The following is a 17,500-nucleotide window of genomic DNA, read 5'->3' as shown; positions in this document are numbered from 1 at the left end:
AATAGTCAAAAAAACTTTTTGAATTATGGATACAAGAATCCAAATTCAATACGTAATTTTAGTATTCAAAGAAGATTCTTTCAGAATCTTCTTTTTCAATTTTTAAATCCCCTTTTCTTACCGAGTTCCATATTCATGAGATTCATCAATATTTATTTGTTTCGATGTAACAATAAAATTACTAGAAAGATTAATATATCTAGAATATACAATAATATATACGAAGCTATTCGCCCCCCCCCCACATATTTGATAGCTTCTCCTAGAAAAAAACTTGTAATACCTATTCCATTCGTAATTCCATCAATTCTTTTTTTATCAAAAAAAGAATTTAATTTCACTAATCTTCTGATACTAGCAATTAAAGATTTTTCATAAAAAAGATCTATATAACCATGATTATACGACCAATTATATATGATATTTTGAAAATGATCGGCAACATTTTTTTTAAGAAAACTTTTTTCAAATAAATTTAATAAATTCAAATTTTTTAAATAGGAATAAACCGATTTGTAAAAAAAAGACGCTAGAAATATTCCCCAAAAAGTGAAACTCAAAGAAAAAGTTGCGTTTGTGAAAAATTCATAATAATTCATAAAATTTTCTGAATCTTTATGTAAAAGATCTATAAACGGAATTAACAATTTTGATAAAATATCCAAATGTATTCCGTCTTGACTGAAAGAAATTCCTACAGCACCAACGAATAAAGTAAAGAGCGCTAAAATAAGCATAGAAAATCGCATAGTATTGTTAGATTCATTAGGATATAAACAAGCAGTTTTTTTAGTGCCAAAATGCATAATACCAAAAACAAGATGTTTTATATTTTTAATATTTTGATTAACGCGATGTAGATATCTCTTCCGGATAAAAACTAAAAAAAAATATTTAACTAAAAGAAAAGATCCTTTGTTAAACGGACCCTTCCGTGGACAAATAAAAAACGGTTTTTCAACCTCAATCCAACATGAAAAAACTTACAAAAAAAATAACATTTTTATAAATAAAATTCAAGATATCTTTCTTTATAATAAGATTTCTAAAAAGAATAATAGTAATTCTCCAAAATTAGAGGAAAATAGAAAAACATTTGATAAAAAATTATTAGTAACTACATTTCTTTTTAATCTAATCAGTCAATTTTCATTAGTGTCAAGCTTAAATTCGCACGTACCTTATTTATTTACAGAACCTGAACAAGTAAAAATGAATTATAATTATGACGCAGAAAAAAAACAAATAATCAAAATATTATTTGATGCAATTACAACTGATTTGAACGAAAAAAGAAAAGTAAATCGAAAGAACACTAAGTCTATTAAAAGAAACGAAATCTGTAAAAAAGTACCTCGGTGGTCATACAAATTGATGGACGAATTAGAACAACTAGGTGGAAAAATTGAAGCAGATAATTCTCAAATTCGTTCTAGAAAAGGCAAACGTGTAGTCATTTTGACTAATAAAGATAAATTTTTTAAAAAATACAAGACTTATCGTGATCGTGGAGATACTGAAAATAATGAACAAAAAAACGAATTGGCTTTAAGACGTTATTCCCAACAATCGGATTTTCGAAGAGACATAATCAAAGGATCTATCCGTGCTCAAAGACGGAAAACAGTTACTTGGAAATTTTTTCAAAAAAGGGTGCATTCGCCGCTTTTTTTGGATAAAATTGAAAAATCAATATTCTTTTCTTTTCATAGTTTAAAATCAATGAAAAGATTTTTTATGTTAAATATTTGGATTCGTAAAAAGACAGAATTTCAAATTTTAGGTTCTATAGAGGAAAAAACAAAAAAAAGTCCGAAAAAAAAAGAGGAGGAAGCAAAAAAGGAAAATGCAGAAAGAAAACGTATAGAAATAGCAGAAGCCTGGGATAGCATTATATTTGCTCAAGTAATAAGAGGTGTTTTATTAATAACCCAATGCTTTATTAGGAAATATATTCTATTACCTTCATTTATAATAATTAAAAATACAATTCGTATACTATTTTTTCAAATTCCAGAATGGTCTGAAGATTATATGGATTGGAAGAGAGAAATATATATTAAATGCACGTATAACGGCGTTCAATTATCCGAAAGAGAGTTTCCGCAAAAATGGCTAACAGATGGGATTCAGATAAAAATATTATTTCCTTTTCGTCTAAAACCTTGGCATAAATCTAAAATACGATGTAATGAAAACAAAAAAAATTCAAAGAAAAAAAAGAACTTTTGTTTTTTAACAGTTTGGGGGATGGAAGTTGAATTGCCTTTTTCTAGTTCCACGAAAAATCCACTTTCCTTTTTCGACCCCATTTTAAAAGAACTAAAAAAAAAAAAGAAAAAATTTGAATTTTTCACTTTTCTAGTTCTAAAAGTTTTAAGTGAAAAATTCAAACTGTTTCTAAATATCGTAATAGAAAAAGCAAAAGGGATCATCCAAAGTATTCTTGAAATTATTAGAAAAAGTATAGTATTCCTCACGAAAAAAAAACAAGAATTTTTAAATTTAAAATATTTTTTTATTAAAAGGAAACCCCCAAAACTCGATGAATTGAGCGAAAACAAAAAATATTCAACAATTTGGAAGAATAATTCAATGATTTCTGAAGCAACCATTTCAATTCAATCGATAAAGTCGACAAATTTTTCATTGAAAAAAAAATCTATAAAGGATCTCAATACTAAGAGAAAAGTAGTTATTAAAAAAATAGAAAAAATGAAAAAAGAAGAAAAGAAAAGAGGACTTGGAATTCGCGAGACAAATATTCATTCGAAGAAAAAAATTTATGATAGTAAAAGGATAGAATTCGAAAAAAAAATTTTGCAGATATTCCAAAGAAGAAATATTAGCTTAACTAAAAAATCACATTCTTTTTTTCAATTTTTGATGAAAAAAATATACATAGATATCTTTCTATATATCATTTGTATTCCGAAAATCCAGCTACAACTTTTTCTTGAATCAACAAAAAAATTTTTAAATAAATGGCTTTACGATAATGAACCAAATACAGAAAGAAGTTATAAAACAAATCAAAGTATAATTCCCTTTCTTTTAAAATTACACAAATATTTTAATAATAAGAATAAGAATGCGAATTCACATAATTATTTTGATGTCTCCTTTTTGTCACAACCATATGTATTTTTAAATTTGTTACAAACCCGAATTATTAACATAAACATATATAAGTTAAGACTTCTTTTTCAATATAATAAAAATTTTTTTTTTCTGAAAAATGAAATAAAGGATTCTTTTTTTGGAGCACAAGGAATAGTTCATTCTAAAAGAAAACAAAATAACCTGCTCAATTCTGAACTAAATCAATGGACAAATTGGTTAAAGAATAATTATTATCAATATAACTTATCTAACAGTAGCTGGTCAAAATTAGTATCACAAAAATGGAGAAATAGAATCACTAAATGTGGTGTAACTCAAAATAAAAATTTAACCAAATGGGATTCATATGGAAAAAGCCCATTAATTCTTTACAAAGAACAACAAGGAATCCCATTAAAAAAAAAAATTAGAAAACAATATAAATACGATCTTTTATCCTATAATTTTATGAATTATGCAAATAAGAAAGACTCATATATTTATCGATATAGATCCCTATTTCAATCAAATAAAAACACAATGATTTCTTCTAATTACAATACATATAAAAAAGACTTATTTGATAGAATAAGTAATATTTTTATCAAGAATTATATAGCAGAAGATACTATTATTATAAATCCGGATAGAAAATATTTGGATTGGACGGGAATCAATAGAAAAATACTAAATCGTTCCATATGCAATCCGGAATTTTGGTTCTTTTCCAAATTTGTGATATTTTATAATACATTTAGGGGTAACTCGCAAATTATACCAATAAAATTACTTTATTTACATTCTCTTTTTTTACATTCTAAAGGAAATAAAAATGTTAGTGAAAAGAATATTACTAGAAAGAAAAAAAAAATAGATGTTTTTAGAACATCGAAAAAAAAACCCAAGAACAATATGGAGGCAGAACTTCAATTCTTAGTAAGAAATTTTTTGAATTTCCATTTAAACTGGAAAAATTTCTTAGGTCAAAAAATATTTAACAATGTAAAAGTATATTGTCTCCTTATTAGATTGACAAATTTAAGAAAAATTACTATAGCCTCTATTCAAAGAGGAGAACTAGGTCTAGATATTATGATGATTCAAAAACAGACGAATTTAACTCTTTCAGGCTTAAGGAAAAAGAAAAATAATAAATTTAGGAAAAAAGAACTATTTGTTATCGAACCAGTTCGCCTGTCTAGAAAAAATAATAAACAATTTTTTAAGTATAAAATGATGGGTTTTTCATTAATTCATAAGAATAAACGCAAAATTTATAAAAAATACTCAGAAAAAATTCATGTTAATAAGAAATTTTTTGATAAATACATTACAAGAACAAAAGATCAAAAGATAACAGAAAACAAAGAAAACGAGAAATTTAATTTACTTGTTCCTGAAAACATTTTATCTGCTAGACGTCGTAGAGAGTTGAGAATTAGAATTTGTTTAGATCCAAATAATATAAATAGTATGCATAGAAACACAATATTTTATAATGAAAATAAAGTCCAAAATTGTTTTAAAGTTTTGACTAAAAAAAGAAATGAGAAAGAGAAAAAAAAACTAATGAATTTCAAAATTTTTCTTTGGCCAAAATATCGATTAGAAGATTTAGCTTGTATAAATCGTTATTGGTTTAATACCCATAATGGAAGCCGTTTCAGTATAGTAAGGATACATATGTATCCGCGTGTGAAAATTCGTTAATCTAATTTTGTTTTCTATTTAGCATATGTATCTATCTATAGATAGATACATAGGTTAAACAAATACACGTATTTTGGTATGGCATTGATTTTAATTCAATGATGTATACATAAAAAAAAAGCATTAACAAAATTATCTTTTTTTATCTAATGTAATGTATACAATTCTTTTTTATATATCAAACTAGTCTCCTTTATACTATATCTATTTAAATTCTCTATTTCAATTGGATTGATTTCAGTTATCAAAAAAATTAGATTTCGGATTTCTATCAAAAAATTAAAAATGAGTGTCATTCTAATTACTGATCAATAAAAATATCTATAAAAATCGAGGAGAAGGAAAAACTTTTATTTTTTTATGGTAAAAAAGTCATTTATACCTGTTATTTCACAAGAAAAAAAAGGAAAAAAACCGGGATTGGTTGAATTTCAAATATTCAAATTTACCAATAGAATACGAAGACTTACTTCACATTTTGAATTGCACCGAAAAGACTACTCATCCCAAACAGGTTTACGTAAAATTTTGGGAAAACGGCAAAGATTACTGTCTTATTTGTCAAAGAAAGATGGAATACGGTATAAAAAATTAATCAATCAGTTTAATATTCGGCAGTCACAAATTCGTTAAATTGAAGAGTAATTTTCAATTATTCGATTTATTAGATCTTGAATTTGGATGAACTTTTTTTTTAAGCGATTCATAAAAGAATAAATCGAGCAAAAACCTATGAATATCTCAACGAAAAGAAAGGACTTCATGATAGTCAATATGGGGCCTCACCACCCATCAATGCACGGTGTTCTTAGACTTATTGTTACTCTAGATGGTGAGGATGTTATTGATTGTGAACCGATATTGGGTTATTTACACAGAGGAATGGAAAAAATAGCGGAAAACCGAACAATTATACAATATCTGCCTTATGTAACACGTTGGGACTATTTAGCTACAATGTTCACAGAAGCAATAACTGTAAATGGACCAGAACAGTTGGGAAATATTCAAGTACCTAAAAGAGCCAGCTATATCCGAGTAATAATGTTGGAGTTAAGCCGTATAGCTTCTCACCTACTATGGCTAGGACCTTTTATGGCAGATATTGGTGCACAAACACCTTTTTTCTATATTTTCAGAGAAAGAGAATTAATATATGATCTATTTGAAGCTGCCACAGGTATGAGAATGATGCATAATTTTTTTCGTATCGGAGGGGTAGCGACTGATCTACCTTATGGTTGGATAGATAAATGTTATGATTTCTGCGATTATTTTTTAACAAGTATTGCTGAATATCAAAAACTTATTACGCGAAATCCTATTTTTTTAGAACGGGTTGAGGGCGTCGGTGTTGTTGATGTAAAAGAAGTTATTAATTGGGGTTTATCAGGACCGATGCTTCGGGCTTCCGGAATACAATGGGATCTACGTAAAGTGGATAATTATGAATGTTACGAAGAATTTCATTGGGAAGTTCAATGGCAAAAAGAAGGAGATTCATTAGCTCGTTATTTAGTTCGAATTGGTGAAATGATAGAATCCATAAAAATTATTCAACAGGCTTTGGAAGGACTTCCCGGCGGTCCATATGAAAATTTAGAAATCCGCTGCTTTGATAGAGAAAAAGAGCCAGAATGGAATGAGTTTGAGTATCGATTTATTAGTAAAAAATCGTCTCCGAGTTTTGAATTGCCAAAACAAGAACTTTATGTAAGAGTTGAAGCCCCCAAGGGAGAATTAGGGATTTTTCTAATAGGGGATCAAAATGGTTTTCCTTGGAGATGGAAAATTCATCCGCCCGGTTTTATAAATTTGCAAATTCTTCCTCAATTAGTTAAAAGAATGAAATTGGCCGATATTATGACAATACTAGGTAGCATAGATATTATTATGGGAGAAGTTGATCGTTGAAATGATAATTGATTTAACAGAAATACAAGATATACATTTTTTTTTCAGATTGCAATTTTTGAAAGAGATATATGGAATTCTTTGGGTATTTGTGCCTATTTTTATTTTGATATTAGGAATTACTATAAGTGTACTAGCAATTGTATGGTTAGAAAGAGAAATATCTGCAGGGATACAACAGCGTATTGGACCTGAATACACCGGTCCTTTTGGAGTTCTTCAAGCTCTAGCAGACGGAACAAAATTACTTTTTAAAGAGAATCTTATTCCATCTAGAGGAGATATTCGTTTATTTAGTTTCGGCCCATCTATCTCAGTCATATCCATTATAATAAGCTATTCAGTAATTCCTTTTGGCTATAACTTTGTTTTATCTGATCTGAATATTGGTGTTTTTTTATGGATTGCTATTTCGAGTATTGCCCCCATTGGACTTCTTATGTCAGGATATGGGTCAAATAATAAATATTCCTTTTTGGGTGGTCTACGAGCAGCTGCTCAATCAATTAGTTATGAAATACCATTAACTCTATGTGTGTTATCGATATCTCTATGTGTGCTTCGTTGAGACATAAATTTTTTGATACTATTTCTTATAAGCCTCTCCTTATATTTAAAGTACAAAAAGAATCTATAAAGAATATATATATATTCTTTTCGCATTTGGATTGAATAATTGAATCAGATAGTTATATGAGTGCAATAAAACAGCTTTTTTTGAATATAATTTATAGAATACTCTATTACTTATAGAGAAAGTATGATGATTTCAAATTGCAGTAAAAATATTGAGTCTAATTTTCTATGTATAAGAATAAGGTGAAAAAATCAATGAAATTCTAGAATTAGATTCTATATATTATATTCTATGTATAGAAGTGGTTGTTTTTCCCAAGATTTGTTGATTAGTAATCCTGTCTTGAAGCGGACGCAAAAGACCAACCTTTTTCAAATTTTCAATATCATTTGTATGAATTAGCATACATATATTAACAAAATTAAAAAAAGGCATTAATATAATAAAAAAAATTAATGGATGGCTAGAAACACCAAAATACACAAAAGATTAGTAACGTATATTTCTTTTTTAAATTATCCAATTTATGTATAATATAAAAAGAATACTAATGGGGACTTGAAGTTGGTAGAAAAAATAAGGCAGTACTCCCCCCAATTCCGATCTAGAGTATACTTCCATCCATTGATTGAATAAATAACTATCAGGAACGAAATAATCCTTTAATTTTTTGAAGTCCCCTTTTGCTTGCACAAAAAGGAATAAGATAAGAGGTAAAAGTGATCTCCTTTTTCTTTTTTGTCTTATATACTCCATATTTATGGAGATAATCATAATTTAAAAAAAGAACATCTAATTATTTTTCGGAATCGAAAATGATGTGGGAGTTCTTGATAATTTTAAAAGAGTATTTTATGCAAAAATGAAATTAAGTTATTACTCAACAAATTTAATTTTGAATTTTTTAAAGGATGAGATCAATTCAGAAGTACCTTTTGTATTTTTTATTTATCTAAAGAAATTCAATAAATGTGCAAATGTTTTTATTTTTTAAATAAGTGTGTATTCATTTAAAAATTTTTTTTAGAACAGACAGAATTCCATGGGTCTAATTCAGAACCGTCCGAGAAAATAGAATCTTATCTATCTTAGGGATATATCAAGGGAGAAATAATTGGCCGGGTTCTTATATTTTTTTAAGGCTTTAAAGGAGCCGTATGAGATGAAAATCTCATGTACGGTTCTGTAATAGAGATGGTAACAGTAATGTCATCACCGACTAGGATTATCTAACAGTTTAAGTACAGTTGATATAGTTGATGCACAATCCAAATATGGTTTTTGGGGATGGAATTTGTGGCGGCAACCTATGGGTTTCCTCGTTTTTCTAATCTCTTCCCTAGCAGAATGTGAAAGATTACCTTTTGATTTACCAGAAGCGGAAGAAGAACTAATAGCGGGTTATCAAACCGAATATTCCGGTATCAAATTTGGTTTATTTTATGTTGCTTCCTATTTAAACCTATTCGTTTCTTCCTTATTTGTAACAGTTCTTTATTTTGGTGGTTCAAATTTCTCTATTCCGTACATCTTCGTTTCTAATTTTTTTCAAATAAATAAAACATACGGAGTTTTTGTAACGATAATTGGTATCTTTATTACACTAGTTAAAACTTATTTATTCATATTCGTTTCTATCACAACAAGATGGACTTTGCCTAGGCTACGAATAGATCAATTATTAAATCTTGGGTGGAAGTTTCTTTTACCCATTTCTCTTGGTAATCTATTATTAACAACGTCGTCTCAACTGTTTTCACTGTAAAAAAAATGTGGACCTTCTATATTCAAAATTCAGAACTTGTTTTAAACAAGAGAAAGAAAAAAAATATTCAGAGCTATTCACGATATGTTCCTTATGGTAACTGAATTCATAAATTATAGTGAACAAATAATACGAGCTGCTAGATATATTGGTCAAGGTCTCATGATTACCTTATCTCATGCAAATAGGTTACCCGTAACTATTCAATATCCTTATGAAAAAATAATCTCATCAGAACGTTTTCGCGGTCGAATACATTTTGAATTTGATAAATGCATTGCTTGTGAAGTATGTGTTCGTGTCTGTCCTATAGATCTACCCATTGTTGATTGGAAACTAGAAACTGATATTCGAAAAAAACGGTTGCTTAATTACAGTATTGATTTTGGAATCTGTATATTTTGTGGTAACTGTATTGAGTATTGTCCAACAAATTGTTTATCAATGACCGAAGAATATGAACTTTCAACTTATGATCGCCACGAATTGAATTATAATCTAATTGCTTTGGGTCGTTTACCAGTATCAGTAATTGATGATTATACAATTCGAACAATTCAAATAAAATGATTTCAAAATTCTTCACAAAAATAATTGAATTTCTCTATATATATAGAATAAAAAAAAAGATATTCTATTTTTTTGAAATGACTCTTTGGCATAAAGAAAAGAATGAAATTCCATTGATTCTATAACAACTGTACCTAATAACAATTCACATATCTTATCTTAGGATTTGGTGAATTTCTATGCACAGATAATTTTCGTATTTAACAAGTTTTTTCCTGGTCATATCAATAAGGTCATGAAATTTCTATTTATCTTTTATTTTACATATAATGGATTTGTCCGAATCGCTACATGATTTTATTTTAATCTTTCTTGGATCAGGTCTCATATTAGGAAGTCTAGGAGTAGTATTCTTTACGAATCCGATTTTTTCTGCTTTTTCATTGGGACTAGTTCTTGTTTGTGTATCTTTATTCTATATTTTATCAAACTCCCATTTCGTAGCTGCCTCACAGCTACTTATTTACGTGGGCGCTATAAATGTTTTAATAATATTTGCTGTGATGTTTATGAATGGTTCGGACTATTACCAAAATTTTCGTGTTTGGACCGTTGGGGATGGAATTACTTTGATGGTTTGTACCAGTATCTTTCTTTCACAAATAACTACTATTCTAGAGACATCATGGCACGGAATTATTTGGACGACAAGACCCAATCAGATTTTAGAGCAAGATTTGATAAGTACTAGTCAACAAATTGGAATTCATTTATCAACAGATTTTTTTCTTCCATTTGAACTAATTTCAATAATTCTTTTAGTTGCTTTAATAGGTGCAATTTTTGTGGCTCGCCAATAAGAAAGTTTTCGAACTAATAAAATAATATAAATTACATTTTGTTAGAATTTATTACATTTCTTTTTTGTTGAATTATATGTTAAGGAAAAAGAATATTTATGTATAAAGTATAAAATCTTTTTGCAAATACTTGATTTTGTTGTAGACTTATTATGTTAGGCAATAAAATCCGTTGAATTCATATTCATATCGAAATGAATAAAAATTGAAAAGGAGTTGGTCAATGATATTCGAGCATACACTTGTTTTGAGTGCTTATTTATTTTCTATAGGTATCTATGGATTGATCACGAGCCGAAATATGGTTAGAGCCCTTATGTGTCTTGAACTTATACTAAATGCAGTTAATATAAATCTCGTAACCTTTTCTGATTTTTTTGATAGGCGGCAACTAAAAGGAAATATTTTTTCAATTTTTGTTATAGCTGTTGCAGCCGCTGAAGCAGCTATCGGACCAGCTATTGTTTCCTCAATATATCGTAATAGAAAATCAACCCGTATCAATCAATCAAATTTGTTGAATAAATAGTATTATTCATAAAAAAAAGTCTAATTTTGAATAGTGTGTACTATATAATCCATTCAAATTAGCAGAAATGATATATCCTTTTTAATCATGTTTGCGTTTGCGAAAACAAAGATAAGAAATCAAAGTATCTTGGTTCTATTCTCTTATTAGTTATTAATCTATAAATATATTTTTAGTAGCAAAATTCTTATAAATCATTGATTCATCTGGTATATAATATAGATATATATATATAGATATATATATATCATATATAGATATATATAATTGGTTTACCAATTTACTAGATTGAAAATGTTGAATTTTTGATGTTCAAGGATTATGTTCCAATGTCACATTCAGTAAAGATTTATGATACATGTATAGGATGTACTCAATGTGTACGAGCCTGCCCAACAGATGTATTAGAAATGATACCTTGGGACGGATGTAAAGCTAAACAAATTGCTTCTGCCCCAAGAACAGAGGACTGTGTTGGTTGTAAGAGGTGTGAATCCGCCTGTCCGACGGATTTCTTAAGTGTTAGAGTTTATTTATGGCATGAAACAACTCGAAGCATGGGTCTAGCTTATTGATACGTTTCAAAAAGAACCGCATACAAGTACTTTTTTTTACTGGCAAAAACCCGGGCTCAAAATAAAAAAATATTTTGAGCCCGGGTTTTTGTAGTCTAAGTATATCTTATTTTTATCACGAATTATTTTCCTTGGTTAACAACAGTTGTAGTTTTGCCAATAGTCGGAGGTTCTTTAATTGTCTTATTTCCCCATAAAGGAAATAAGACAATTAAATGGTATACTTATTGTATATGTTTCATAGATCTCCTTCTAATAACCTATGTATTTTGTTATCATTTCGAATTAGATGATCCACTAATCCAATTGACAGAAAATTATAAATGGATCCATTTTTTTGACTTTTACTGGAGATTCGGAATAGATGGACTCTCTCTAGGACCCCTTTTATTAACGGGATTTATCACTACGTTAGCTACGTTATCAGCTCAACCGGTTACTCGAGAATCTAAATTATTCTATTTTCTAATGTTAGCAATGTATAGTGGTCAACTAGGAACATTTTCTTCTCAAGACATTTTACTTTTTTTCATCATGTGGGAATTAGAATTAATTCCCGTTTATCTACTTTTATCTATGTGGGGTGGAAAAAAACGTTTGTATTCAGCTACAAAGTTTATTTTGTACACTGCGGGAAGTTCTGTTTTTTTATTACTGGGAATTCTGGGTATGGGTTTCTATAGTTCTAATGAACCAACATTAAATTTTGAATCATTAACTAATCAATCATATCCCGTGGCACTGGAAATAATCTTCTATATGGGATTTCTTATTGCTTTTGCTGTCAAATCACCAATTATACCCTTACATACATGGTTACCTGATACCCATGGAGAGGCGCATTACAGCACTTGTATGCTTTTAGCCGGAATATTATTAAAAATGGGAGCATATGGGTTGGTTCGAATTAATATGGAATTATTATCTCGCGCTCATTCTATATTTTGTCCCTGGTTAATGTTATTAGGTTCCATTCAAATAATCTATGCAGCTTCAACATCTCTTGGTCAACGCAATGTAAAAAAAAGAATAGCTTATTCCTCGGTCTCTCATATGGGTTTCTTAATTTTAGGAATTGGTTCTATAAGCGAGACAGGGCTGAATGGGGCTATTTTACAAATAATCTCTCACGGATTTATTGGTGCTGCCCTTTTTTTCTTGGCGGGAACTAGTTATGATAGACTACGTCTTCTTTATCTCGACGAAATGGGTGGAATGGCTATCCCAATGCCAAAAATATTCACGATTTTCACTACCTTATCGATGGCTTCTCTTGCATTACCGGGCATGAGCGGTTTTGTTGCAGAATTTATAGTATTATTGGGAATAATTACCAATCAAAAATATCTTTTCATCACAAAAATACTCATAACTTTTGTAACTGCAATTGGAATGATATTAACTCCTATTTATTTATTATCTATCTTACGTCAAATGTTTTATGGATACAAGCTTTTTAATAAACAAAATTCTTATTTTTTTGATTCGGGGCCACGAGAATTATTTATTTCAATTTCTATCCTTATACCCGTAATAAGTATTGGCATTTATCCAGATTTTATTTTTTCAATTTCGGCTGACAAGGTTGAAGCTATTCTCTCTCATTTTTTATAGATAGTTTTTGGGAATAAATGAAAAAGAAAAAATAGAAATCAATCCGATGCACAATAAAAAAAAATGGATTTCTTTTTGTATTTTCTTAATTACATAAAAATGAAATTGAATTCTAATTGAATATTTTTGTTGTTTGTGAGAACCCCTTGAATCAATATTACATTACTTGATTCAATGGGGTCTTAATCATTTTATTGGGAGTTTTTTTTCTTATTCTATAGAATGTTCCCAATATTTGTGAATTTTTTTAAATTAATTAGGTGTAAATGAACCATAACTATGTAGTCCTATTCCTAAAAGATTTATCCCTAAATAACATATCCAAATTATAAGAAAGCCTATGGAGGCCACTATTGAAGAATTTCTATATTCCAATTTTTTATTTTTTCTAGTATGTAAATAAATTGCGAAAATAGTCCAAGTAATAAAAGCCCAAGTTTCCTTTGGATCCCAATTCCAATATGATCCCCATGCCTCATTAGCCCATACTGCTCCAGATATATTACCTATTGTTAAAAAGATAAAACCTAGACTAATAGTACGGTAACCCCAACGATCCAATTGTTGAATAAATTGATATCTATAATAATTTCTATAAGACGAATAAAACGGAAAAGGAGTTTGTTGTAAAATATTCTTTTTATCATTCATATTCATATATTTGATTTCAGCAAAAGAAAAGGATTCATTAAAAAAAAACAAAGTCTTGCTTTTACCAAGAATTTGTATGAGTTCTTGAAATGTAATGACTAAAATAGCCACTGATATTAATGATCCACATAAAAGAGTTGTATAACCCAATATCATCATACTTACGTGCATCATTAACCAATGGGACTGTAAAGCAGGCACTAATTTTAAGGATTCATGCATTTCGGTTAAAAGACCCGAAGTAGCAAAGCCTTGGGTAAAAAGAATACTTGGTGTTATTATTGTATTGAAATAGTCATTTTTTTGTTTTTTGAAGCAAAGAACCATATAAAAGATAGAAAAAGTCCATGAAAGAAATATTAATGATTCATATAAATTACTAAATGGTAAATGGCCTGAAAAAATCCAACGAGTAACTAACAATCCTGTGATACAAAAAAAGGTTATTATCATGCCTTTTTTGAACAAATTGTATAATCCTATGATTTCATTGCCTAATAATAAGGTTATCAAATGAATTGAAATTAAAATAGATACGACCGAAAAGGATATATGAGTTAATATATGCTCTAAAGTGGAAAATACCATATAGAATGAAAAAATAGAAATACTTGGAATAGAAATAATAATTCTTTATAGGAACTTTTTTTTAGAAGATAAGATGCCGCTACTCGGACTCGAACCGAGATGCTCTAGCACTGCTTCCTAAGAGCAGCGTGTCTACCAATTTCACCATAGCGGCTGACTCGAAACCATAATAACCCAATTTTAGTCAATTGTCGAGATTCAAAGAATCAATTAAAACACAATATTTGTTTACTAAACATTCAATAAAATAATTTTAAAGAATTCTATTAGAATCTATTAAATATAGAATGTAAATATCATAATATAGAATGTAAATATCCTAAATTCATAACTGAATCTTATATTCTATATCAATTTTATATTCATATTTTTGTATTTAAAAAAGAGTCGTTGAATCCAGTTAATTGAAATTATTCTAACGTTTATATTTGTTACAGAAAAAGCTTTTTGAATTCCCCGTAAAAATAGATTGCCCTAATGAAAAAGCTTTTAATGCTGTAAAATATCCCTTCTTTTTCCATAAAGTGTTCCGAATAAGTTTTTTTGATATAGACGTGCGCTTTTTTGGAACTGCCATAGAATTAGTATAGTTTTTTATTGTTATAGAATTTTATGTGAAAGACATTTTGCGGTAAATGAAAATTAAGTTTATCTCTAATTAGACATATATTTTATATATTTGAATTTCCATTTTTGTTTTTATTATATTTATAATAAGAATATAATACTTTTTAGAAAGTTTTCCCCAAATCGCTATTTCTTATTGTAATAAAAACTTAATTAGTTAAGTTAAATTTAATGAACTAAACCAATGTTCAAAAAATATTGTCCAAAGAGTCAGAATAATGAATAATCGATTATTCTATTTTATTAAATTCTATCTTTCTTTGTTATTAACCGAAACCATTCCTTTACTTTACAAAAAAGATAAAAGAAAAACCTAAGAAACCAAATTCATTAGAATCCTAATTTTTTTTCTTTATTGTATGGAATATACACATCAATATTCATGGATCATACCTTTTATTCCATTCCCAGTTCCGATGTTAATAGGAGTGGGACTTCTACTTTTTCCCACTGCAACGAAAAATATTCGCCGTATTTGGGCTTTTCCTAGTATCTTATTGTTAACTATAGTTATGATTTTTTCGCTTGATTTGTCTATTCATCAAATCAAGAATAGTTTGTTTTTTCAATATGTATGGTCTTGGACCATAAATAATGATATTTCTTTAGAGTTTGGGTACTTGATCGATTCACTTACTTCTATTATGTCAATATTAATTACTACGGTTGGCATTCTCGTTCTTATTTATAGTGATAATTATATGTCTCATGATCAAGGATATTTGAGATTTTTTGCTTATCTTACTCTTTTTAATATTTCAATGTTGGGATTAGTTACTAGTTCGAATTTGATACAAATTTATTTTTTTTGGGAATTAATTGGAATGTGTTCTTATTTATTAATAGGCTTTTGGTTCACCCGCCCTATTGCGGCAAATGCTTGTCAAAAAGCATTTGTAACGAATCGTGTAGGGGATTTTGGTTTATTATTGGGAATTTTAGGTCTTTATTGGATAACGGGTAGTTTGGAATTTCGGCATTTGTTTCAAATTATAAATAATTTGATTTCTAAAAATGAAATGAATATTTTTTTTTTTACTCTGTTTGCCCTCTTGCTATTTTGTGGCTCAGTTGCAAAATCTGCCCAATTTCCTCTTCATGTATGGCTACCCGATGCTATGGAGGGACCTACTCCAATTTCTGCCCTTATACATGCTGCTACTATGGTAGCCGCTGGAATTTTTCTTGTGGCTCGTCTTTTTCCTCTTTTCATAGTGCTACCCAAAATAATGAACGCAATAGCTTTTATAGGTATAATAACAGTAATATTAGGAGCTACTTTAGCTATTGCTCAAAAAGATATTAAGAAAAATTTGGCCTATTCTACAATGTCTCAATTGGGTTATATGATGTTAGCTTTGGGTATGGGATCTTATCGAGGTGCTTTATTTCATTTGATTACTCATGCTTATTCAAAAGCATTGTTGTTTTTAGGATCTGGATCCATTATTCATTCAATGGAAGCTCTTGTCGGATATTCTCCAGCTAAAAGTCAAAATATGGTTTTTATGGGCGGTTTAACAAAACATGTACCAATTACAAAAACTTTTTTTTTAGTGGGTACACTCTCTCTTTGCGGTATTCCACCCTTTGCCTGTTTTTGGTCTAAGGATGAGATTCTTAATGATAGTTGGTTGTATTCACCAATTTTTGCAATAATAGCTTGTTCTGCAGCAGGATTAACTGCATTTTATATGTTTCGAATTTATTTACTTGTTTTTGAGGGATATTTAAACGTTCATTTTTTGAATTTTAATGGAAAAAAAAATAGTTCATTCTATTCAATATCTTTATGGGGGAAGAAACAAGTAAAACTTAAAAGAAAAAACGAAAATTTTTTCTTAGTTTTACTAAAAATAAAAAAGAATGAAATAACTTCTTTTTTTATCCGGAAGAGATATCTACATCGCGTTAATCAAAATATTAAAAATATAAAACATCTTGTTTTTGGTATTATGCATTTTGGCACTAAAAAAACTGCTTGTTTATATCCTAATGAATCTAACAATACTATGCGATTTTCTATGCTTATTTTAGCGCTCTTTACTTTATTCGTTGGTGCTGTAGGAATTTCTTTCAGTCAAGACGGAATACATTTGGATATTTTATCAAAATTGTTAATTCCGTTTATAGATCTTTTACATAAAGATTCAGAAAATTTTATGAATTATTATGAATTTTTCACAAACGCAACTTTTTCTTTGAGTTTCACTTTTTGGGGAATATTTCTAGCGTCTTTTTTTTACAAATCGGTTTATTCCTATTTAAAAAATTTGAATTTATTAAATTTATTTGAAAAAAGTTTTCTTAAAAAAAATGTTGCCGATCATTTTCAAAATATCATATATAATTGGTCGTATAATCATGGTTATATAGATCTTTTTTATGAAAAATCTTTAATTGCTAGTATCAGAAGATTAGTGAAATTAAATTCTTTTTTTGATAAAAAAAGAATTGATGGAATTACGAATGGAATAG

Source organism: Vigna unguiculata, unplaced genomic scaffold (assembly GCF_037176805.1).
Source record: "Vigna unguiculata cultivar grain cowpea cultivar isolate G323 ecotype 2 unplaced genomic scaffold, ASM3717680v1 ptg000363l, whole genome shotgun sequence".
NCBI lineage: Eukaryota > Viridiplantae > Streptophyta > Magnoliopsida > Fabales > Fabaceae > Vigna > Vigna unguiculata.
This window is presented reverse-complemented; position numbering follows the sequence as displayed.